Source organism: Anomaloglossus baeobatrachus, chromosome 4, assembly GCF_048569485.1.
Source record: "Anomaloglossus baeobatrachus isolate aAnoBae1 chromosome 4, aAnoBae1.hap1, whole genome shotgun sequence".
NCBI classification, from domain to species: domain Eukaryota; kingdom Metazoa; phylum Chordata; class Amphibia; order Anura; family Aromobatidae; genus Anomaloglossus; species Anomaloglossus baeobatrachus.
Window position 1 is genome coordinate 118,418,675 of NC_134356.1, and position 25,568 is coordinate 118,444,242.

Genomic DNA, 25,568 nt, shown 5'->3' on the forward strand with positions numbered 1-25,568 from the left:
AATCGGGACTTTAGTAGTTGAGAAACGCCTGGGGTTCCTGTCACATTCGGATTTGACTATTGACGGCGGCTCCAAGCCTGGTTGGGGTCCGATGGCCCTGCCTGTGTGCTTAGCTTCACTCCGTTTCCCGGTCCGGTACCGGCGGGCCGACGCCCGACCCCGGTCCTTACAGTTCTTCGGAGTTCCACTAACTCCTGCAGACGGCCACCACCATCTGCCAACCTTGCTGTTAGTGTCTGGGCTCCACCAAGACACCCAAGTGTTCACTCCTCTCACTTCCTCCTCCAAAACTAAACTGTCACTTTTCCCGCCTCCAGGCCAGTGAACTCCTTGGTGGGTGGGGCCAACCGCCTGGCTCCGCTCCACCTGGTGTGGACCTCAGACTCTGGAGGGAGGCAACAAGGGTTTTGTGTTTGGCTGCTGTAACTGCCTAGGGTGGGGGTGTGTGTGTTGGTATGTCTGTGACTACCTGGCTAGTCCAGATCGTCACATATGTGATGCTCACGCCCCGATGGGCGGAGCTAAAGACCTTTTATAGCCATCTCCCTGGCCCAGACAACATGGCATGTGGTGATGGCGTCGGCTGCAGACATACAGAGGCTGCCATGTCATTGCTGATGTCACTAATGAACAATCAGTGGCCTCCTTGTCATTGATGACATCACGCACATGCTAAGTTTGGCTGCGTGAGCACTTAGGCTCAGGAGGATGCAAAACTCTAGCCACCTGATGCCTCAAGCGATGGCCAGGTGGCGCTGCGGAGTTGACCGACCCAAATGTGGGAGTCAATGACGGGACTGGACCGGTTTGAGGCACACCAGAACCCTGAACCATAACAGAAACAGCAGCAACTGTGGCCTACAACCCTAAACTGTCTGCTGTACCTTGGCTTGTTATGAAAAATAGAGGGGATTCCACACTTTTGTTTTTCAACTATTTTTCTAAAACTAGCCAAGGTGCAGCAAACAACTGGAGGCTAATATTATTAAGGTGGGAAGGCCCATCATTATTTGGCCTAACAATAGCAGCCCACAGCTGCCCCAGAAATGGAGCATCCATAAGATGCGCCAATTCTGACACTGGACCCAGCTCTTCCCATTGTCCTAGTGCGGTGGCAGTCGGGGTAGTAAGGAGTTAATGGCAGCTCACAGCAGCCGCTTTGTCTTAGATTAGTGATATCAGTCGTCTATGAGACCCTGCCCCATCACTAATCTGTAAGTGGAAGTAAATAAAAACATACTCCACCAAAATCCTTTATTTAGAATAAAATACAAAAAACACCCTCTTTCACCACTTTATTAACCACAACACACCCTGCAGGTCCGAAGTAATCCACACAAGCTCCCACTTTGATTTTCTACATCCCTGTCTGTGACCGGAAATCACCTGAGTGACGGCACCACTGATCTCGCTGCTCACTTCAGTCACTCCATTGATTTGCTATCACAGGTGAAGGAATCCAGCTGTGGCAGCAGCTAACATGAGTGACATCACCGCTGATAGCGCGACTCACTTCAGTTGCTGCATGGAGCTCGCAGTGGGCAGTCTTGTTCTGTGGTGCTCGCTGTGAGTGTCAGATGTAGCAGTGCTAGAAGCGTTGTGGGACCTTGTGGATTACGTCGAACCTGGGGGGGTGTTTGGGGGTTAATAAAGTGGTGAAAGAGTGTGGCTTTTTTTTTATTGGATTTTTCGGTGTTTGTGTTTATTAACTTTCACTTACAGATTAGTGATGATGGGTGTCTCACGCACTCGCCTTCACTAAGCTAGGACTTAGTGGCAGCTACGGGCTGCAATTAACTCCTTGTTACCCCGATTGCCACCGCACCAGGGCAAACGGGATGAGCAAAGTAAAGTCCTGGGACCGTCGCATCTAATGGATTCCAGGTGGCTGCTGGCTGATATTTTTAGGCTAGGAGCTCCCAATAACGTGGGTCTCCCCAGCCTGAGAATACCAGCCCCCAGCTATGAGGCTTTATCTTGGCTGGGTATCAAAAATGAGGGGGACCACACGCCATTTTTTAAAAATTATTTATTTAATTTACTGTACGATATAGACCCGCCCACCGGCGGCTGTGATTGTTTGCAGTCAGACAGCTGTCACTCAGCATGGGGGCGGGTCTAACTGCAAACAATCATAGGCGCCGGTAGGCGAGAGAAGTAGTGAATATGAAATGAGCGTAATGAGCGGGTGCAGTGAATATGAAATGAGCCTAGTGAACGGTCGACAGTTTCAAATACAGGAGAAACCGCGGGAGCAGTCTGACAGCCGCGCCGGTAATCGGTGAGTATGAAATGGAGAGAGACAGAGCAAGAGAGAGAGAATGAAGAAAAGTTGTTAACCTGCGTTTTTGTTGACAAAAATGCATCCAAAAGTCAACCAAAATGCAGTGCAAACGCACAGCTAAAAATTTTGGTTGCATTTTGACATACTTCATTCATTTCAATGGATGACAAAACGTGACCAAAACGCAAAAAGAATGAACATACTGCTTTTTTTTAAGCAACGATTTTAACAAATATTTGTTAAACAAAATGCTGCCTAAAAAAAGCAATGTACGCATGGAAATTTTGATTTCTCATAGACTTTGCTAGGGAAGCAAAATGCATGCATTTTGTCAATGACACAGTGCAGTTTAAAACGCAAGAAAAAAACGCAACGTGCGCACATGGCCTTAACGTGTCCGATGAAAATGTTTCCGATATTGACAATTGTAAGGAGAAGCTGACCTTTTACATAATCTGAATGGTAAATAGAGTCTCGTTCTTTGATCTGAAGGATTTCCGTAGACGCTATGATTCAAATGAAGAGAGCGGTATCCAGAGCTCCTGATTAAACACTTTAGAGAGTCATCAAGAAGCCAATTTATAACACATAACAGCCAATGAAAATTTGTGTTTTGTGGGTGTGAGACAAAGCATGCCGGTCAGACTAATTAAGGACCTGTGTGAAGTAGATATCCATGCAGGTGGTATAGCTTGATTTGATGACAGAATAAAGACTTTTTGATTCTGGAGCACTGAATATCTAGCCTATCATTTGGATGTCTAACACTACATGGCTGGAACCTAAAGAAAACAAGTACTTTTACATGGAGCTCATGAATTGACCTTTTTCATCTTTTTTGTTGTCTGATCCATAGAACACAAATGGAGAATATATTTTTCCCAACTTATCTTTCAGAAATTTGGGTTTCTAAAGGGTTAATCTTCTATAGGAAGCTGTAACTGCTTATAAAGAGTTAAAGTGAGGCTTTCAGTACATACATAGAGACAGGAAACCTCAACAAACTAAAGGGAAGCTATGGAAGGATGTACCTATGTTGTTGCAGCTTCAAGCTTTCACTACCCCTGCTGCTCATAATATACAGAAATCCATCTTACAGTGCTTCTTATATAGCAACTTATGGTACAAAGTAAAGCAGAAGCACTGATTTTACAGTCTTCTCCCAAACAGTGGTATCTCCCAACTCAGTAGCTGGAAGCCTCACCCAGCTGTTAAAATAGTAAGACAGTGGAGAGTCCAATTCATGGATATAAGAAACTTATATCTTATCAGAGAAATCTGCTTCTTTCACCTCCTTGATGTTTTCACCTGGATTGATCTTTTATTCTCAGTTCATGGCTAAAGCCTGCATTCAGCGCAGAAAAATGTTACCCATTAATAGTTAATTTAATAGGTAATTAACATAATTTTGAAAATGTCTCCAAGAGGAGACACAGGGATATTTCTCTAATATGATATATTAGAAAGTTTCTTATTTTCTCATGATTTGTGTAAAAGATCGAAAACAACTATTTAAAAGGCTTGAGCTTTGATCACCAGAGAGGAAATGTTTTAATTTTCCTAATTATATTTGAGAAAGGTTTTTACTTGGGATTTTTTAATTTTTGAGTTTTCAATGGTAAAAGGACATCTTTAAGGCTAATAGAGTGCACCATGTTGAGTAGGAGTCGGTTTTCTACAGTGTCTAATACTGCAGAGAAATTCAGAAAAGAATAGTTGTCATTTGATTTAGCTTTGGTAAGGGCAGTATTGAGTGTAAACTACTTTAAGGCCGCTTTACACGCAGCGATCTCGCTAGCGAGATCGCTAGCGTGCGTACCTGCCCCCGTCGGTTGTGCATCACGGGCAAATCGCTGCCCGTGGCGCACAACATCACTCGGACCCGTCACACTACTTACCTGCCAGGTGACGTCACTGTAACCGGCGAACCGCCTCCTTCCTAAGGGGGTGGTTCGTTCGGCGTCACAGCGACGTCACTAAGCGGCCGCCCAACAGAAGCGGAGGGAGCGGAGATGAGCGGGACGAACATCCCGCCCACCTTCTTCCTTCCTCATTGCGGGCGGCCGCAGGTACGATGTGGTTCCTCATTCCTGCGGTGTCACACACAGCGATGTGTGCTGCTGCAGGAACGACGAACAACCTGTGTCCTGCAACAGCAACGATATTTAGGAACTGGACAGCGTGTCAACGATCAACGATAAGGTGAGTATTTTTGATCGTTAGCGGTTGCTCGTACGTGTCACACACAACAAAGTCGCTAACGAGAAAGGATGTGCGTCACCAATTCCGTGACCCCAACGACATCGTTGCGTGTAAAGCGGCCTTTAGGCTAAGGACACTCGGTCATTTAGCATTCGATGCGAGTACATCGGATGCGTTATGCCAACGACTCCGGGCCCCCACTCTGCTGTGAGTGTAAGCCGAGTGTCATTATACTGTAATGCAATCTTGAGATTTGAACACAACTGAGGAGGAGAAGGAGGGACTAATCTCCCCATCTTCTCCATTATCAGCTGATGTGATTATCGCACTGCACTTCAGTGTAATGCGAGTGCAGTGCAATGTTTCTCTCGCACCCATAGACTTGTAAGGGTGCGAGTGAAAACGAATTGGATTCCACCCGCAGCATGCTGCAATTGTTTTTTCGGTCCGATTAGGGCTGAGAGAAAAATCGCTCATGGGAGCGACTCCATAGAGTAATATTGGTCCGAGTGGAATGCAATTTTTTTATCGTGTTTTACTCGCCGTGTGTCCTTACCCTAAAGGGTCAAAAAGCAAATTAGGCAAAAGTAGACAAATTGTTCCAGGAGTTTAGAGAAGGAGGGGACATTAGTGACAGGTCTGTAATTAGCTGAGCAAGATGGCTTAAGAGATGTTTTTATTTTTTTAATGGGATTATGATGGTAAGTTGTAAAGAGTATAGAAAGATAGTGTGAGAAAGAGGTTAAATACGTTAAGAAGTGAAGAGACAGTCGCACGCCACAGCCATTCGCAACATTGTTAAAAACTAAAGGATCTATCCAAACAAAATAGTTAAAACTTGACGCATTTCTGGCAATAAATGCCCGTAGCCATAGGATGGTGAAGGACACAGTTTTAAGCATTAATTTGAAGTTGAGCAGATCTGCTGAGAGATATGATTTTCTCCACATGCGTTTAGCACACTTAGAGTTAATGTTCTCATCTGTGTCGAAGCGTTCTAGGGATAGAGTGAGTGGCTTCATCCAGAGCACTTTTAGGAGTCTAGTTGTAGTAAAATGCTAAGGACAGGACATGGAAGGATAAGATTGGGGTCAATGATGACTAGAAAGTCTCCATAAGTTGCTAAGTGTTAATAATGTGAAGATTTCTGCATGTGTTATGTGGGGGCATCCTGATGCCGCTTTCACACTGCTTTCCTCTCTGTTCAGTAGTCCTGTCGGGGCTTCCGTCCGAGCCAGTCACTAAACGGGTTTCAGACATATGCGCCAACGGGGCCACTGACTATAATGGTGAAGACGGAGTCATCGTCTCTTCTGTCAAGCACCATTTTTAGGAGTATACGCTTACTGGAGGCAGACACCCGGACACAGTCTACTACATTTAGGTGTCTGCCTCCAATAGGCGTCTACTCCCGAATATGGTGCATGACAGAGCACACGATGACTCCATCTGCACCATTATAGTCTGTGGCCCTGTCAACACATATGTCCGAAACCTGTTTTGCGGGGAATTTGGATGGAAGTCCCGACGGGACCACTGAACAGGGAGACGAACACAGTCTGAACATGGCCTGAGAAGGACAACAGTTCTTAAGGCACCACTCCAGCGTTTTTGTTTTTTTATTTATTTCACAGCTGGAGTTGTGCTTTAAATATAAGTACCTTGCCCCGAGACTTTTTTTTTTACACTCTCTTCTGTCTTCATTTGTTACCAGCGCATCTCCGGTCGGTCTACTCCTGTTTTTTTGTCATGGCGGCTGCTCCAGTGTTTCATGGAATGAGCCGGAGGTCACCACTCAATGAAAGTCAATTAGAGCCTTGTTCGAACTCTCATAGAATTGCACTGAGAGCTTGAGATGTTACTTCTGGCCAGTCAGAACTCATGGTCACTAGATGGCACTGCGGGACCGGAGTGGCGGCAAACAAAGGTGAAGACACCAGGGGGTGAGTATAAGACTGGGTCAGGGAACTTCCATTTAAAACACTACTTCAGTGGTGATAAAAACAACAACACTGGAGTGGTGCTTTAATAGAAAAGTAAAGAAGGTAGTGGTCAGGGTCTGGGACAGGCAGGGAAAAGTGTGCAAAATAAGACATTGAGTATGGCCATAAGGCCGGGGCCACACGGGGGACTAATGCGATCCTCGCATGACACTTGGCACACGTTGGCAGCACAGCGAGCCGAGTGTTATGCGAGTGTAACTGCGACTGAGGTACGATCATGCGATCGGACCTCAGCTGCGGGGGGCGGGCTGGCACTCAGGAGGGGAGGGCCGGCGCTGAGGAGGGCAGACTGGTGCTGAGGAGGGGAGAGAGGGATTTATTTCGCCCTTTAAAAGATGGTGGAGCCTGTTCCTCCATGCCGATTATAGCTTCATATTGTGATACCGGTCCTTGTGCTGTGGTGAACCTCTTCTGGTGATCTCCTGTGCGTTATTTGTTGTGTTGCGGAAATAACCTTCATTGTTTATTTATTTGCTCCCTGATTCTTTATTTCCTCCTCAGCACGCAATATCTTACCTCTGTCTGTGTGTGCAGTGAGTTTGAGTTTTGTTTTTTACCTGTCTATTTGTGTGGGATAAAATCACTCCTGTCCCGGCCATCCTCAGGGTGGGGGAGAAGGCATATAGAATAGGGCTATTTAGGAGTTAGGGTTAGGAAGGCAGCCCAAACATCATCACCATTAGATGTATCTTTGGGAACTGGAACATCTAGGGCCAGTGTAAGTGCCCCTGTTCCAAGTTACCTCGTCACACCCCTTGGCACCATGTCTCTGGTGGATTTTGTACTGGAAGAGTATGATCACGTGACACTGGTCACGTAGCTGAAGGCAGACAGACGTAACAGTAAGACACATGATCCTTCTTGTTCCACCATATCATTGGGATATCAAACGGCATTGACTTACGAGAACCCCTCAACCAACCTCCAAGATCAACAGCACATCTTGCACAACAGATGTGACGAGCGCAGGATTTGTCTTAAACATCAATCTTGCATGCAAAGTACAGTTCATAGGCTTTTATTATGACAGCTGTCATGCTGCATTTTTGAGGCTTAAGCCTCTTTCACACGTCAGTGATTCTGGTACGTTTGTGCTTTTTTTAAACGTACCAGAATCACTGACATACGCAGACCCATTATAATGAATAAAAACATTTTAACTCACCCGGCGTCCAGCGATGTCCTCTGCAGCCCGTTCTGCCGGCTGCTTCTGAGCCGGCTCATTATTGTCGCGCATATTCATTATGCGCGACACAGCCGACCCGGAAGCAGCTGCTGCGGGGGTCACCGCCGGCCGGATGCTGCACCGCGGGAGCGATCAGCACCATGGACAGCGGGAGCGCGCACAGGTGAGTTGTTTTCTATGTGCAATCACGGGCCACGGAGAACGGAGCCCGGATTGCACTTAGACAACCCACGTGTGCCGTGAATCACGGCACACGCAGGGACATGTGCGTGTTTTACACGCCAGTGAAAAACGTCACTGTTTTTCACTGACGTGTGAAACGGGCCTTAAGCGTGTACGCTCCACAAATGTAACAGACGGTATCGTGACTGTTCCAACACTGATGAGACATTTTAGCTATATCAGATCATACTGTAATAGTTTATAACTGGTTAAATTTGAAATAACTTGCAGAATCTTTGCAAGCAGATATTATATCCTCTGCAGGCAGCATCCAGACATTTCTAGCCAAGTCTAGATGTGCCTAGTCTGTAACATTTCCACTAAAGTTTTGCAACTTCAATGAAATGCAAGGAATTCATGCCTATCCTTGCCTATAAATTACATAACAGCACAGGAAAATTTCAAGGTGATTTTTCGTGGTCGGCAGCTCAAAAGATATAGATATACCCAAAAGTGTTCAGGAAGCAAAATCTTCGTTGTCCAGTGTTATCAATGAGGATGTTAATTTCACCCATGAGTCAGTATGTATCATGCTAGAAAGTGGGGAAGCTAGGTTGCAAAGTGGTCCAAGACCTTATAGGGTTGTTTCCCCTGTTTTAGTCTTATGGAATGGATTTCAAAAGAGAAGAATGTTAATGAGAGTACTTGGGGCATGTTTTGCAAAGTACAGTCATGGCCAAAAGTTTTGAGAATGACACCAAAATTATATTTTCACATGATCTGTTGCCCTCTGTTTTTTAATTGTGTTTGTCTGATGTTTACATCACATACAGAAATATAATTGCAATCATATTATGAGTACCAAGGTTATATTGACAGTTAGAATGAGTTAATGCAGCAAGTCAATATTTGCAGTGTTGACCCTTCTTCTTCAGGACCTCTGCAATTCTCCCTGGCATGCTCTCAATTAATTTCTGGACCAAATCCTGACTGATAGCTGTCCATTCTTGCATAAGCAATGCCTGCATTTTGCCAGAATTTGTTGGTTTTTGTTTGTCCACCCGTCTCTTGATGATTGCCCACAAGTTCTCAATGGGATTAAGATCTGGGGAGTTTCCAGGCCATGGACCCAAAATCTCTATGTTTTGTTCCATGAGCCATTTAGTGATCACCTTTGCTTTATGGCAAGGTGCTCCATCATGCTGGAAAAGGCATTGTTGGGCGCCAAACTGCTCTTGGACAGTTGGGAGTAGTTGCTCTTGGAGGACATTCTGGTACCATTCTTTATCCATGGCTGTGTTTTTAGGCAAGACTGCGAGTGAGCCGATTCCCTTAGCTGAGAAGCAACCCCACACATGAATCGTTTCAGGATGCTTAACAGTTGGCATGAGACAAGACTGGTGGTAGCGCTCACCTCTTCTTCTCCTAATAAGCTGTTTTCCAGATGTCCCAAACAATCGAAAAGGGGATTCATCTGAGAAAACGACTTTACCCCAGTCCTCAGCAGTCCACTCCCTGTACCTTTTGCAGAATATCAGTCGGTCCCTGATATTTTTTCTGGAGAGAAGTGGCTTCTTTGCTGCCCTCCTTGAAACCAGGCCTTGCTCAAGCAGTCTCCACCTCACAGTGCGTGCAGAAGCACTCACACCAGCCTGCTGCCATTGCTGAGCTAGCTCGGCACTGCTGGTAGTCCGATCCCGCAGCTGAAACAGTTTTAAGATACGTTCCTGGCGTTTGCTGGTCCTTCTTGGGCGCCCTGGAGCCTTTTTGGCAACAATGGAAGCTCTCTCCTTGAAGTTCTTGATGATGCGATAGATTGTTGACTGAGGTGCAATCTTTGTAGCTGCGATTCTCTTCCCTGTTAGGCCATTTTTGTGCAGAGCAATGATGGCTGCACGTGTTTCTTTAGAGATAACCATGGTTAACTGAAGAGAAACAATGATACCAAGCACCAGCCTTTTAAAGTGTCCAGTGGTGTCATTCTTACTTAATCATGACTGATTGATCGCCAGCCCTGTCCTCATCAACACTCACACCTGTGTTAATGGAACAATCACTAAAACAATGTTAGCTGCTCCTTTTAAGGCAGGAATGCAATGATGTTGAAATGTGTTTTGGGGGTTAAAGTTCATTTTCTTAGCCAATATTGACTTTGCAAGTAATTGCTGTTAAGCTGATCACTCTTTATGACATTCTGGAGTATATGCAAATTGCCATTAGAAAAACTTAAGCAGTAGACTTTGTAAAAATTAATATTTGTAGCATTCTCAAAACTTTTGGCCATGACTGTACATTGTGAAGAGTGAAGCAGCTGAATACTTTCACATCTGTTCTCAGTTCTGAGAGTATGAGAAAAGTATATCCCACTATATGAAAGAGCAGCAACAGTGATTTTGAAAGCATGATGCTAGATAAATCCAATAAATCCAATAAATGATAGCCTATTATGTCCGCAATAGAGTAGTTTATCTATTGAGTGTATTAGCCTCTGGTTACCATAGCAGTATCATTACTCTGTCTACTCAAACTTCTTCTGTTCTTTCTGAGTGTTGCTACTGTAGTTCAAAAATAGAAAGAATTGAAGCAGCAGCATTCACCATTTTTTTCATGATTCTTAAAATCCATAAGATCACCAAATTGCGGGGTGCAGGGAAGGGAGAGCGGGGATAGTCCGGACGACGACCGTTTTGCGGGTGCTAGCTGAGTGGTGCTACTGTAGTACTAGCCTCTACATGTATGCTATTTTTTTAAACTGTTTCGGATTGTCTGACAAAGCTGCGATGGCACAAGTATGTACTCGGCACACTGGTGCATATATTCATATTGGTGTATCACTATTTACTGTGTGGTCTGTAACAGTTAATGTAGTCCAAGTTCTGCACTGCAACGGGTTTCTACACAGTGTTGGAAATGGTGTTTCAGCCAGAACAGCAATCTTTGCAATTAATTTGTATAATTCATTATAATTTCTTTATTAAAGATTATTGAATCTGCTTTATAAAGGGACAGTGCTCTTAGCCCTTTTATGCAGGAACAGCACTCTTAGTCCTACTAAGTAGGGACAGCGCTCTTAGCTCTACTTCTCAAGGACAGCTCTCTTAACTCTAATCCCTAAGAAAAGTGCTCTTAGTCCTACTACAAAGGGAAAGCTCTCTTATAGCCCTACTACCAAAGGACAACTCTCTTAAAACCCTACTATCCAAGGACAGCGGTCATATAGCCCAACTACCCAGGGACAGCTCTTGGATAGTCCTACTACTCTAGCCCTAGTACCCAGGGATAACTGTCTTATAGCCCTGCTACCCAGGGACAGCAGTGATATAGTCCTACTACCTAGGAACAGCTCTCTTATAGCTCTACTACCGAGGGACAACTCTCGTAAAACCCTACTACCGAAGGACAGCTGTCGTATAGCCCAACTACACAGGGATAGCGCTTGGACAGTCCTAGTCCTACTACCCTAGCCCTGGTTCCCAGGTACAACTGTCTTAGGCCGGGGCCACATGGGGACTAAAGCGATCCTCGCATGACACTCGGCTCACTCTGGCAGCACAGCAGGAGCCGAGTGTCATGCGAGTGTCACTGCGACTAAGGTCCGATCATGCGATCGGACCTCAGCTGTGAGGGACGGGCCGGCACTGAGGAGGGGCGGGCCAGTGCTGAGGGGGGGAGGGTCAGCACGGAGTAGAAGAGGGAGGGATTTATCTCCTCTCCTCCGTAGCCCGCTATTGCTATTCTCGCACTGCACTCGTGGTACACCGGTGTACCGCAAGTGCAGTGCGATCTTTCTCTCGCCCCATAGACTTGAATGAGTGTGAGAGAAAGAGTCTCCATTACCATCTCAGCATGCTACTGTGACGCCCGTAGGACCGGGGTCGGGCGTTGGCCCGCCGGTACCGAACCGGGGAGCGGAGTGAAGCTAAGCACACATGTAGGGCCATCGGACCCCGACCAGGCTTGGAGCCGCCGACAACGGTCAAATCCGAGTGTGACAGGAACCCCAGGGGTTTCCCAACAACCAAGACCCGACAGAAGGCAACAGTCCACACCGAGAGGATATACAGCCCCCGCCATAGGCTAGAGATCCAAGGGCCAGCGCCTGTGGGCAAAACGGGCTCCTACGGCACCTATACGCCGGGGAGCGGACTACCGGTGGGCAACCACAGGAGTCGGAACATTCTAACAGGTGCAGGGAAAGACAGCCACCATCAGCCGTCCGGGGAGAGCACAACACTGCAGCCAGCTGCGGGACCCGTCCATCCAGCCGTTTGGTTTACCAGAGACTCTGTCATTTACTGCCTGAGTGAGTACACCAGTGCCATCCGGCACCGCCCTGCCCCTGCACCCCAGCCATCCAGCCTCCCCGAATCACCACCGGGCCCCGGGATCACCAACCCCTACCCACGGAGGGGACAACATCCTAGCTGCTCCCTACCATCCTTCCCGGGATCCCCGTCACCAGCAGCGGTGGTGCTAATAATCACCACGACCCATGGGTGGCGTCACAAACTATCTCCCTAAACCAACCACCTCCTTTTCACTCGTGGACGAGGAGCGCTGCTCGAGTCCCCGGGTCTGGCCCCCCGCTCGAGCCACCGAGTAGCAGCAGAAGCCCTGGACCCGAGCGTGGCGAGCCCGTCCCCTCCGCCCGCGACACTGCGATTGTTTTCTCGGTCTGATTGGGGCCGAGAAAATAATCGCTCACTGGTGCTGGGACATAGGCTAATACTGGTCTGAGAGGAATGCGATGTTTTATCGCATTCCACTCAGTCCAATTTTCATGCCATGTGGCTTAGGCCTTATAGTCCTACTACCCAGGGACAGCGGTCGTATACTCCTGCTACCCAGGGTCAGCTCTCTTCTAGCTCTACTACCCAGGGACATTTCTCTTGTAGTCCTACTACAACAGTTGTCGAATAGTCCTACTACCCAGGAACACCTGTCGTATACCCTTACTACTCAGGGACAGATGTCGTATACCACTACTACCTAAGGACAGCTGTCGTATAGCCTTACTACCCAGGAACAGCTGTCATTTGGCACTAGTATCCAGGGACAGCTGTCATATAGCCCTACTACCCAGTGCCAGCTGTGATATAGCCCTACTACCCAGGGACAGCTGTTGAATATTCCTACTACTCAGAGACAGTTGTCATATACTAGTACTAGCCAAGGACAGCTGTTACGGTATATACACTTACTACCCAGGGATAGCTGTTAGCTGTTGCATATCACTACTATCCAGGAACAGCCTCTCTTGTAGCCCTACTACCTAGGGACAGCTGGAATATAGCCCTTCTACCCAGGAACAGCAATCATATAGCCCTACTACCCAACTAAAGCGGTCATATAGCTCTATAACCCAGAGACAGCTGTTGCGTATCACTACTACTCAGGTACAGCTGTTATATAGCCCTACTACCCAGGGACAGCTGTCATATAGTGTTACTACCCAGGGAGAGCTGTCATATAGCTCTACTACCCAGGGACAGCTGTCATATAACCCTACTGCCCATGGACAGCTTTATTCTCCTACTACCCAGGGACAGCTGTTGTATACCCCTACTTCCCAGGGACAGCTGTCGCATAGTCCTTCTATCCAGGGACAGCTCTCATATGGCCCTTTGAACCCAGTAGAATTGTATAGTCCTAGTACCCAGAAACAGCTGTAATACAGCTCTATTACTCAGGGACAGCTCTTGTATAGTCCTTCTACCAAGAGATACCTCTTCTACAGCCCTTCAACCCAGGAACACCTCTTGTATAGCAACTGGCCAGTTTGTGCATTGCAGTCCATGTTTGTACAAGTGTTGCATGGAGAGCTGCATGAGCCCTTACAATTACAAGCAGTCCTTTGGAGGCAGCCATAATGCTGATGTGGCCCTCAGTGAAAATAAGTTTGACACTTCTGATGTAGAGGATGCTCCCTTGTCAACAGTGCTTTAGTCACCTGAGTAAAGCACAGTTTGTTTGTTTTTGTTTTGTTGTTTTTTGTGGGTTTTTTTTAAATACTGCAACTGGGTGACGGGGGCTTAACGAAACAGGATAAAATGTAGCCTGTATGGTATCCCTGATCATGTCATCTGTCATAAGATTTTCCTGTAATACTGTAGAGAAAAAGGCATTTAGTAGAATACCATTTCACCCAGATTATTTTTTAGGGTGCCTACACTATCATTTGTGAATTTCTTAATGTTTATGTAGTTGAAGAATATATTTGGTCTATACTTACTTTTTTTGGTAGTGAGTCTGTCAGTGTCAGTTTTTGCTGCCTTTGCTGCATCTATAGTTATTAATGTCTCATGACTACTTTTCTGCTTTAGGGTATGTGAGTACGCTGCAATCTTGATTTGACAAAAAAAATATAGCCTCTGGCAGACTTGACAACTATAAACACTGCGTTTGACAAACAAAATGCGGTGAAAACGCATGCTTTTCCAATGTGTTTTCAATGCGGCTTCAATGCGTTTTTGTCAGTATCGTTTTTTAAAGGAGAAATAAACTATGATAGGATAGTATAATTGATAGCTAGAATAGATGGATAAATAGAAAAAAAAAGATAGAAAGAATAGATAGATAGAAAGAACATAGAATAGAATAGATAGAAAGAACATATAGAATAGATACCGTAATAAGAAAGAACAGGTAGAATAGATAGAAAGAAATAACAGAATAGCTTGATAGAGGGATAGCCAGTTTGGCCGGCTGTTTTTTATTTTTTTTTCTGGTAAAACAAATGACGTGGGGCCCCCCCCCATTTTTCATATCCAGCACAGGAACAGTAGCAACTGCAGGCTGCAGCCCTCAGCTGTCCGCTGTACCTTGGCTTGTTATGAAAAATAGAGAGGATCCCACACTATTTTTTTTAATCATTTGATTTATTTAAAAAAAAATAAAATAAAAAATGATGTGGGGTCCAACTTATTTTTCTAAAACCAGCCAAGATGCAGCAGACAACTGGGGGCTAATATTATTAGGGTGTGAAGGGCCATCGGTATTTAGCCCTTTCCAGCCTAACAGTAGCAGTGCACAGCCTCCCCAGAAGTGGCGCATCCATAAGATATGCCAATTCTGGCGCTGGACCGAGCTCTTCCTGTTGCCCTGGTGCGGTGGCAATTGGGGTAATAAGGAGTTAATGACAGCCAACAGCAGCACCAAGTCCTAGATTAGTGATAGCAGTTGTCTATGAGACCCCGCCCCATCACTAATCTGTAAGTGAAAGTAAATAAACACATACACCCCCAAAATCCTTTATTTGGAATAAAATACAAAAAACACCCTCTTTCACCACTTTATGAATCCCAACACACCCTGCAGGTCTAAAGTAATCCACACGAGGTCCCGCGGCGATTCAGCTCTGCTACATCCCTGTTCTGTCACAGCAAGCACCATAGAGCATGACTGCCTGAGAATTAACTCAGGCAGTAGTGCAGGACTCGCAGTTGTGACGCCAGAGGTTCACCCGAGTTCATTCGCAGTCTGCGGCTCTGTCTCTATGTCGCGGCCTGATTTGCTGTCACAGGTAAAGGACTCCAGCTGTGACTGGAAATCACTTGAGTGATGGCACCACTGATGGTGCTGCTCACTTCAGTCTCTCAGGCGATTTGCTGTCACAGGTGGAGGACTCCAGCTGTGGCAGCGGCTAACCCGAGTGACATCATCGCTGATAGCGCGGCTCACTTCAGTTGCTGCGTGGCGCTCACAGCAAGCAGTCTTGTTCTATGGAGCTCACTGTGAGTGTCAGATGTAGCAGTGCTGGAAGCATTGTAGAACCTGGTGTGGATTACATCTGACTTGGAGGGGTGTTTGGGGGTTAATAAAGTGCTTTGTTGTCTTTTATTTCAAATAAAGGATTTTTCGGTTTTTGTGTTTACTTACTTTCACTTACAGATTAGTGATGAGGGGGTGTCTCATAGACGCCTGCCATCACTAAGCTAGGACTTAGTAGGATCTATGGGTTGCCATTAACTCCTTATTACCCCGATTGCCACTGCAACAAGGCAATCGGGATGAGCCGGGTAAAGTCCCAGGACTGTCGCATCTAATGGATGCAGCAATTCCGTACGGCTGCTGGCTGATATTTTTAGGCTGGGGGGCTCCTAATAACGTGGGTCTCCCCAGCCTGAGAATACCAGCCCCCACCTGTGAGGCTTTATCTTCGCTTGGTATCAAAATTGAGGGGGACTGCATTCAGATTTTTTTTTAATTATTTATTTTAGTGTACGATATAGACATGCCCACCGACAGCTGTGATTGGTTGCAGTCAGATAGCTGTCAATCAGCGTGGGGGCGCATCTGTCTGCAACCAATGATAGGTGCCGGTGGGTGGCAGAAGCAGTGAATATGAAATGAGCATATTGAGCGGGTGCAGTGAATATGAAATGAGCCTAATGAGCGTCAGCCACTTTCAGAAGCAGAAAGACAGAGAGCGAGACAGAGAGGAAGAGAGAGACAGAGAGAGAGAGAGAGAATGGAGAAAAGTTGGTGACCTGAGTTTTGTTGACAAAAATGCATCCAAAATGTAACCAGAATGCAGTGCAAATGCACAGCTAACATTTTGGTTCCGTTTTGACACACCTCATTCATTTCAATGGGTGACAAAACGTGACCAAAACGCAATGAAGAAGTGACATGCTGCTTTTTTAGGCAATGATTTTGACAAATATTTGTGAAACAAAAACTCTGCCTAAAAAAAAGCAACGTGCGGATAGAAATTCTAATTTCTCATAGCCTTTGGTGGGGAAGCAAAAATGCATGCAGTTTGTCAATGACACAGTGCAGTTTAAAACATAACCAAAAAGGAAGAAAAAACTCAACGTGCTCACATATTAGTATTCTAAATGCTTTCTTTTTGACGTTTATTTCAACCCTTACAACGCTATTTAACAATAGTGATTTCCTCATAGTTCTACCTAATTTAGATCCTCATATTCCGTTTGGCCTGGCCCAGGCATTCTTTCCCCCTTCCCTATTAGGGCAGGTTTCTCAGGAAACTTGGTGTGTGTTGGATCCTCAAAGTCGGTATATGAGGATGTTAGATAGCACTCTGATGATGTATCTTACATAACTTCCCTATCATTATCTTTGATGTTTTTTAAGTTTTTGGATAGCAACTTATTTTTTTGTTGATGAGGAAAAAATCTAGAATTAGTTTGAGGCTGTCCTCTTTTTCCACTCAAGCATAGACACATGGCAGCTCAAACTGGCATAAATGCAACAACAAAGGGGCTGGATCTATAAAACATCTTTGTCTGACCTGAGTAAGTTTACTGCCCATAGTCTTTTTTTACAATTTTTGTACAGTAGGATTGTTAATGAATTTTGTAGAAAATGTACAACTTTTTTATATAAAGCGGGTGAAATAAGTATTGAACACATCATCAATTAAATATATTTATACAAGTGCTATTGACATGACGTTTTTCCAAGATGTCAGCAATGCAACCAACACACAAAGGCACAGAAATCACACCATAAATGTCCATAAATAAAGTTATGTATAATAATGAGAAATGAAACAGGGAAAAGGTATTGAACACGCTTACTGAAATTTTTTTAATACTTTATACTAAACCCTTTGTTGGTGATGAAGGCTTCAAGACGTCTCTTGTATGAAGAAACTAGTGGCATGTATTGCTCAGGTGTGGTTTTGGGCCATTCTCCCATACAAACACTTTTCAAATCCTGAAAATTTTGTGGACTGTTACTATGAACTCTGAGCTTTAGTTCCTTCCATAAATTGTCAGGGGATTGGCTCGGCCATTCTAGCAGCTTTAGACTATGTGCGCACTAGAAAAGTGATTTTTCTCAAGAAAATTTCTTGAGAAACTTCTGGGAGTTGAAGATTACCGCACCTGCGTTAAAAAACGCACCAAATCGAAGGTCTTCGCCGGTGTCCTCCCTCCTCTCCGGTACCATTTGAGACATGTAAATGTTATGCTTTATATGTTATATGTTTCGTCATTGTTTTCCCTCATTCCTTATGTGTCTGCCCCAGCCGAGGTGAGAAAAGCATTTGGACCCATCACGGGCCTTTGCGCAACTCTGAGACAGATTATGGGCCTTTGAGCAATATCGAGATGGAGGGTATTGGGTTAACCTTCGTATGTAATGCTATTTCCGCTTTATACTGTTTCAACTTAAAATATGGTTAAAATTTTAACGTTAAATGTCAAGGGTTTAAACTCAAACATTAAGAGGCGTATGGCGCTTGCTGAGATGCGGACCCAGCGAGCTGATGTGTTTTTTTTGCAAGAAACACACCTGAATCTCAATGGGAACTGCAACTTTGCTAAACACCTATACCCTACAATTTTTTTAGCCTCCCAAGTAAGGAAAAAAGCAGGTGTGGCGATTTTGATATCAAGGACTTGCCCCATTCAAATTACTACCTCCCTGGCCGACCCACAGGGTAGATACCTCATCCTGCAAGGGACATAAAAGGACATCCCGGTCACTCTGTGTAAAGTTTACGCCCCTAATACCTCCCAAATCTTCTTCTTAAATCGGGTATTCCTCAAACTAACACGCCTTCCCCCCTCAGCGTGGATTGTGGGAGGAGATTTTAACACCATTTTTTCTGACTCTCTCGACAGACTAACCATCAACAATCAACTGTCAGGCCTGTCTCAACGTAAATTGACAGCTTCCTTTCGAAAACTGATTCGCAGGTTTGCTTTATTTGACTTGTGGCGTATTAAGCATCCCTTAGAAAAAACCTTTACTTTCTACTCTCCCCCTCATGGTACACACACCAGGATTGATTTTTTTTTTGGCAACATTCAAGCCCTTAGATTGACGAGCAATGTAGATATTGGTGCAATAACATGGTCAGACCACGCGCCAATGACTCTCACCCTGGATCAGACAACTTTGCGTACAAGAGTCTGCCACTGGAGGCTCAATGAGTCCCTCCTCAAGAGAGCACCCTACAGAGATAAATTGGAAGCGGGGCTGATAGAATACTTCGAGAATAACGAGGGGTCAGTGTCTAATTTTTCTACTATTTGGGAAGCCCATAAGGCCGTCTTTAGAGGGCAATGTATAGCATTAAGTTCCCGCATTAAAAAAGACAGACAATATCAGAGGGATCAGCTCCTCCGAAGTCTCAGAGACTTAGAAAAAAAGATGGCCCTTAACCCATTAATACGCACCCTCAGAGAAATAGTAAAGACCCGTACCCAACTGAAGGACCTAGCGGTTAATACAACAGAAAAATTACTGCTTTATAGCAGGCATAAATACTATGACAAAGGAAATAAATCCCATTCTCTATTAGCTGGCCAACTTAGAGAGGATAGGGGGAACTCATCTGTTTATGCCTTGAAAGATGCAGGGGGGAGTATCTTCTATGACCCTACTAAAGTTGCGAAGATCTTTCAGGATTATCTGTCAAGATTGTATTCCTTACCTAGCTCTCTTCCCACAGACCCAGGAAAACAGAGGGAACTGATTCACTCTTTTCTTCAACAATGTAAGCTGCCCACTCTTACTAAGAGTGCTGTAAATACTCTAAACAAAGAAATCACAGGCGAAGAGATTGGAGAGGTGCTTAAATTACTTCCTAATGGGAAGTCACCGGGTCCAGACGGGCTGACATATTTCTATTACAAGACATTCGCAGATCAACTCAATCCCTATCTGGTCAAATTATTTAATGGCTTCCTCACGGGCTCCCCTATACCTACGAGTATGTTACATTCATATATTACGCTTATACCCAAACTAGGGAAGGATGCAATGGATTGTGCCAATTACAGGCCTATAGCAGTCCTTAATGCTGACTTAAAATGTTTTACTAAGTTATTGGCTCTACGCCTCTCGGTCCTACTCCCTCACCTTATACACAAAGATCAGGTGGGTTTGGTTCCACGTAGACAGGGGGGGACAATACCAGGAAGATTATTGACTTAGTGGAAGTTGTCAATAAGACGGAGAAGGAGGCAATCCTCCTTAGTTTGGATGCGGAGAAGGCGTTTGACCGCCTGGGGTGGCCATTCATGTTTGAGACGTTACGTCATTTTGGAATTTCGGGTGCATTTATCACTGCCCTGAAAAGTCTATATTCATGCCCCTCAGCCTCGGTCAAACTTCCTTATGCCACATCTCAACCTTTTCAGATACATAATGGCACTCATCAGGGATGCCCTTTGTCCCCCCTTCTCTTTGTTATGTGCATTGAGCCGTTGGCTGCTGCTATTCGTATTGACCCTAATATACATGGAGTAATGGTGCGAGACAAAGCGTTTAAGCTATCTTTATATGTGGACGATGTCTTATTGATATTGTCCCAGCCACATATCACTCTCCCGAACTTGCATACCCTATTACTGCAATTTGGAAGGTTATCAGGGTATAAGGTCAACCAGAGCAAAACGGAGGCTTTGCCTCTTAATATTCCACAGGGGCGGGTTTCCTCCTTACAAGAAAACTACAATTATAAATGGAAAAATATATCCTTGACATATCTGGGGATAAAATTAACATCTCAGTATAAGCTCTTATCTATATATATAATTGCCTTATTCTGTCTGTCTGTCTGTCTGTCTGTCTGTCTATCTGTCTGTCTATCTGTCTGTCTGTCTGTCATGCTCCGAAATTGTGTCCTTACGGTGACACAAAGCTGATTGGCCGCTGGGCTCGCCATGGCCCCGCCCCCCCACACGGATTGGCCTCTCGCCCCGGCTCTCTGCAGGCCCCGCCCCCCTCACGCAATGCACGCTCGCTCTGGCCCAACTGACACGGAGCTCCGATTCCCAGGTGAGTACACACACACATCAGATCACACTCACTCTCACACTCACTCTCACACACACCTCACACATCACAACATGCTGGGATATCGCTTGCTTCTACACCGGCTCCGTCAGGATCCCGGCAGCGCCAGACATAACCTTGCGATGCTGGGATCTTGACGGAGGCCGTGAAAGCTGGTAACCATTATAAACATCGGGTAACTAAGGTCCCTTAGTTACCCGATGTGTATCATAGTTACCAGTGTACACCGGCTCACACTCACTCTCACACACACCTCACACACACATCACATCGCATCCACACATCAAGGTCCTGCAGCTGCGGAACACACACACACATAACAGCACACACACACACACACACACACAAATCAGATCACACTCACACACACCTCACACATCACATCGCATCCACATACTCACAACATCCTGGGATATCACTTGCTTCTTGGCGGCGATACTGTGCTGTTGTGAGCTTCCAGGACCTGCCGGGGGATCACATGGCCAGAAGCATGTGATATCCCCGGATGTTGTGAGTATCAGCGCGTATGTGCAATATCGTCAGTGTGTGTGTCTTTGTGTGTGAGTGTATGCGATCGGGTGTGTGTGAGTGTATGCGATCGGGTGGGTGTGAGTGTATGCGATCGGGTGGGGGTGTGTGGGTGTGTGTGAGTGTATGCGATCGGGTGTGTGTGAGTGTATGCGATCGGGTGTGTGTGAGTGTATGCGATCGGGTGTGTGTGAGTGTATGCGATCGGGTGTGTGTGGGTGTATGCGATCGGGTGTGTGTGGGTGTATGCGATCGGATCTGTGAGTGTCGGCAGAGGAGCACGGCGTGCTGGAGGAGGCTGAGAGGACAGAGGCTGATCCTGGGGAAGGCTGGGATGGGGAGGCTGATGCTGGACACGGAGAGGCTGATGCTGGGGACAGAGAAGCTGATGCTGAGGACAGAGAGGCTGATGCTGGGGACAGAGAAGCTGATGCTGGGGACAGAGAGGCTGATGCTGCGGGAGGCTGATGCTGGGGACAGAGAGGCTGATGCTGGAGACAGAGAGGCTGATGCTGGGGACAGAGAAGCTGATGCTGGGGACAGAGAGGCTGATGCTGGGGACAGAGAGGCTGATGCTGGGGACAGAGGCTGATGCTGGAGACAGAGAGGCTGATGCTGGGGACAGAGAGGCTGATGCTGGGGACAGAGAGGCTGATGCTGGGGACAGAGAGGCTGATGCTGGGGACAGAGAGGCTGATGCTGGGGACAGAGGCTGATGCTAGGGACAGAGAGGCTGATGCTGGGGAAAGAGAGGCTGATGCTGGGGACAGAGAGGCTGATGCTGGCGACAGAGAGGCTGATGCTGGGGACAGAGAGGCTGATGCTGGAGACAGAGAGGCTGATGCTGGGGACAGAGAGGCTTATGCTGGGAGGAGAGAGGCTGATGCTGCAGGTAGAGAGGCTGATGCTGGCTCAGCATGGCGGATGGAGCACCTTTGGGAGTGCTCAGCATGGCGGATGGAGCACGTTTGGGAGTGCGCAGCATGGCGGATGGAGCACGTTTGGGAGTGCGCAGCATGGCGGATGGAGCACGTTTGGGAGTGCGCAGCATGGCGGATGGAGCACGTTTGGGAGTGCGCAGCATGGCGGATGGAGCACGTTTGGAAATGCGCAGCATGGCGGATGGAGCACGTTTGGGAGTGCGCAGCATGGGGGATGCAGCACGATGGGGAGTGCGGAGTATGGCGGATGGAGCACGTTTGGGAGTGCGCAGCATGGAGGATGCAGCACGATGGGGAGTGCGGAGTATGGCGGATGGAGCACGTTTGGGAGTGCGCAGCATGGCGGATGGACCACGTTTGGGAGTGCGCAGCATGGCGGATGGAGCACGTTTGGGAGTGCGCAGCATGGGAGATGGAGCACGATGGGGAGTGCGCAGCATGGCGGATGGAGCACGTTTGGGAGTGCGCAGCATGGGGGATGGAGCACGATGGGGAGTGCGCAGCATGGCGGATGGAGCACGTTTGGGAGTGCGCAGGATGGGAGATGGAGCACGATGGGGGGTGCGCAGCATACGGGATGGAGCACGATGGGGAGTGCGCTGCATGGGGGATGGAGCACGATGGGAAGTGCACACCTCCCCCCAACACACACACACACACGCGCGCACTGCACAACACACCACACCACACACACACACACTGGGAACCACAAACAACTGCCCTACACAGACACCCACACACACAGACAACGCTGCACACACAAATATACGCACATACCGCACAACACGCACATTGCACAAAACATACCTCCCCCCAAAACACACCACACACACACAAACTGCGCAACACACACACAACGCTACAGACACACAGCGCTCCACAAACAACGCAACACACAAACAACACCGCTCTCACCCCCCATCACACCCAGACAACACCCAGAACATGTACAGCGCCCTACACAAACACTTGGTAACTACACACAACAACATCTATATATACAGTCATATGAAAAAGTTTGGGCACCCCTATTACTGTTAACCTTTTTTCTTTATAACAATTTGGGTTTTTGCAACAGCTATTTCAGTTTCATATATCTAATAACTGATGGCCTCAGTAATATTTCTGGATTGAAATGAGGTTTATTGTACTAACAGAAAATGTGCAATCCACACTTAAACAAAATTTGACCGGTGCAAAAATATGGGCACCTCAACATAAAAGTGACATTAATATTTTGTAGATCCTCCTTTTGCAAAAATAACAGCCTCTAGTCGCTTCCTGTAGCTTTTAATGAGTTCCTGGATCCTGGATGAAGGTATATTTGACCATTCCTGTTTACAAAACAATTCCAGTTCAGTTACGGTAAGTTTGATGGTCGCCGAGCATGGACAACCGCTTCAAATCATCCCACAGATATTCAATGATATTCAGGTCTGGGGACTGGGATGGCCATTCCAGAACATTGTAATTATTCCTCTGCATGAATGCCTGAGTAGATTTTGAGCGGTGTTTTGGATTATTGTCTTGCTGAAATATCCATCCCCTGCATAACTTCAACTTCGTCACTGATTCTTGCACATTATTGTCAAGAATCTGCTGATACTGAGTTGAATCCATGCGACCCTCAACTTTAACAAGGTTCCCGGTGCCGGCATTGGCCACACAGCCCCAAAGCATGATGGAACCTCCACCAAATTTTACTGTGGGTAGCAAGTGCTTTTCTTGGAATGCAGTGGGTTTTTTTTGCCTCCATGCATAACGCCTTTTTGTATGACCAAACAACTCAATCTTTGTTTCATCAGTCCGCAGGACCTTCTTCCAAAATGTAACTGGCTTGTCCAAATGTGCTTTTTCATACCTCAGGTGACTCTGTTTGTGGCATGCTTGCAGAAACGGCTTCTTTCGCATCACTCTCCCATACAGCTTCTCCTTGTGCAAAGTGCGCTGTATTGTTGACCATGCACATTGACACCATCTGCAGCAAGATGATGCTGCAGGTCTTTGGAGGTGGTCTGTGGATTGTCCTTGACTGTTCTCACCATTCTTCTTCTCTGCCTTTCTGATATTTTTCTTGGCCTGCCACTTCTGGGCTTAACAAGAACTGTACCTGTGTTCTTCCATTTCCTTACTATGTTCTTCACAGTGGAAACTGACAGTTTAAATCTCTGAGACAACTTTTTGTATCCTTCCCCTGAATAACTCTGTTGAATAATCTTTGTTTTCAGATCATTTGAGAGTTGTTTTGAGGAGCCCATGATGCCACTCTTCATAGGAGATTCAAATAGGAGAACAACTTGCAAGTGGCCACCTTAAATACCTTTTCTCATGATTGGATACACCTGCCTATGACGTTCAAAGCTCAATGAGGTTACAAAACCAATTTAGTGCTTTAGTAAGTCAATAAAATGTAGTTAGGAGTGTTCAAATCAAGAAATTGATAAGGGTGCCCATACTTTTGCACCAAACAACTTTTGTTTAAATGCGGATTGTACATTTTCTGTTAGTACAATAAACCTCATTTCAATCCAGAAATACTACTCAGTCCATCAGTTATTAAATATATGAAACTGAAATAGCAGTTGCAAAAACCCAAATTGTTATAAAGAAAAAAGGTTAACATTAATAGGGGTGCCCAAACTTTTTCATATGACTGTATATATATATATATATAACAAAAATCATACATGAACTACACAATACGTAAATTCTAGAATACCCGATGCGTAGAATCGGGCCACCTTCTAGTATCAACATAACTATCCTAGCTTATTCACTGAACTAAAAAGACTCCTACTCAATTGGAACAAGCTCCCACTGTCTTTATTCGGAAGAATCTCTGCGGTCAAAATGTCTGTATTGCCAAAGCTACTTTATTTATTTGAGACCCTTCCGGTGTGTGTACCATACAGAGAGTTACGCAATATACAGTCCATTATACTTCAATTCGTTTGGGCCCATAAGAGACATAGAATTAAAAAAATGACATATATATATATACTAGCTGTACTACCCGGCTTCGCCCGGGTTAATAACTGCTGTTAAGAAAATAGAATGTATTAACATTCCCGGGATAAAATGTATAAATAGAATGTATTAACGCCCAGGATAGTAACTGTCTCTCTGTTTCTCTCCCATTCTCTGTCTGTCTCCCCCGCTGTATATATCTCTGTCTCTCTCTCTATCTCTTTGTCTGTCTCTTTCCCTGACTGTCTCTGTCTCTTTCTCCATCTGTCTCAATCTCTTTCCTTGTCTGTCTGTCTATCTCTGTCACTTTCTCTGTCTGTCTCTTTCCCTGTCTCTTTCCCTGTCTGTCTCTTTTCCTCTTTCCCTGTCTGTCTCTTTCCCTCTGTCTCTTTCCCTGTGTCTGTCTCTTTGTCTGTCTCTTTACCTGTCTTTGTCTGTCTCTTACCCTGTCTGTCTCTTTCCCTTTCTTTCCCTGTCTGTCTTTTTCCCTGCGTCTGTCTCTGTCTCTTTCCCTGTCA

The 25,568-nt window shown here is 45.9% G+C and overlaps 1 protein-coding gene across 4 annotated transcripts in view; it reads left to right on the forward strand.

Moving 5' to 3' along the window:
• The window catches only part of PRR7 (proline rich 7, synaptic), a 182,807-nt gene that overhangs the window by 70,182 nt on the left and 87,057 nt on the right, over nt 1-25,568 (forward strand). Inside the window, exon 2 of one of the 4 annotated variants that reach the window (XM_075342315.1) lies at nt 18,433-18,507. The exons of the other annotated variants lie outside the window; for them this stretch is intronic. The gene's annotated coding sequence lies outside the window, so the exon portion shown is untranslated. The remainder of the gene's footprint in view (nt 1-18,432; nt 18,508-25,568) is intronic. 4 annotated transcript variants of the gene reach the window in all.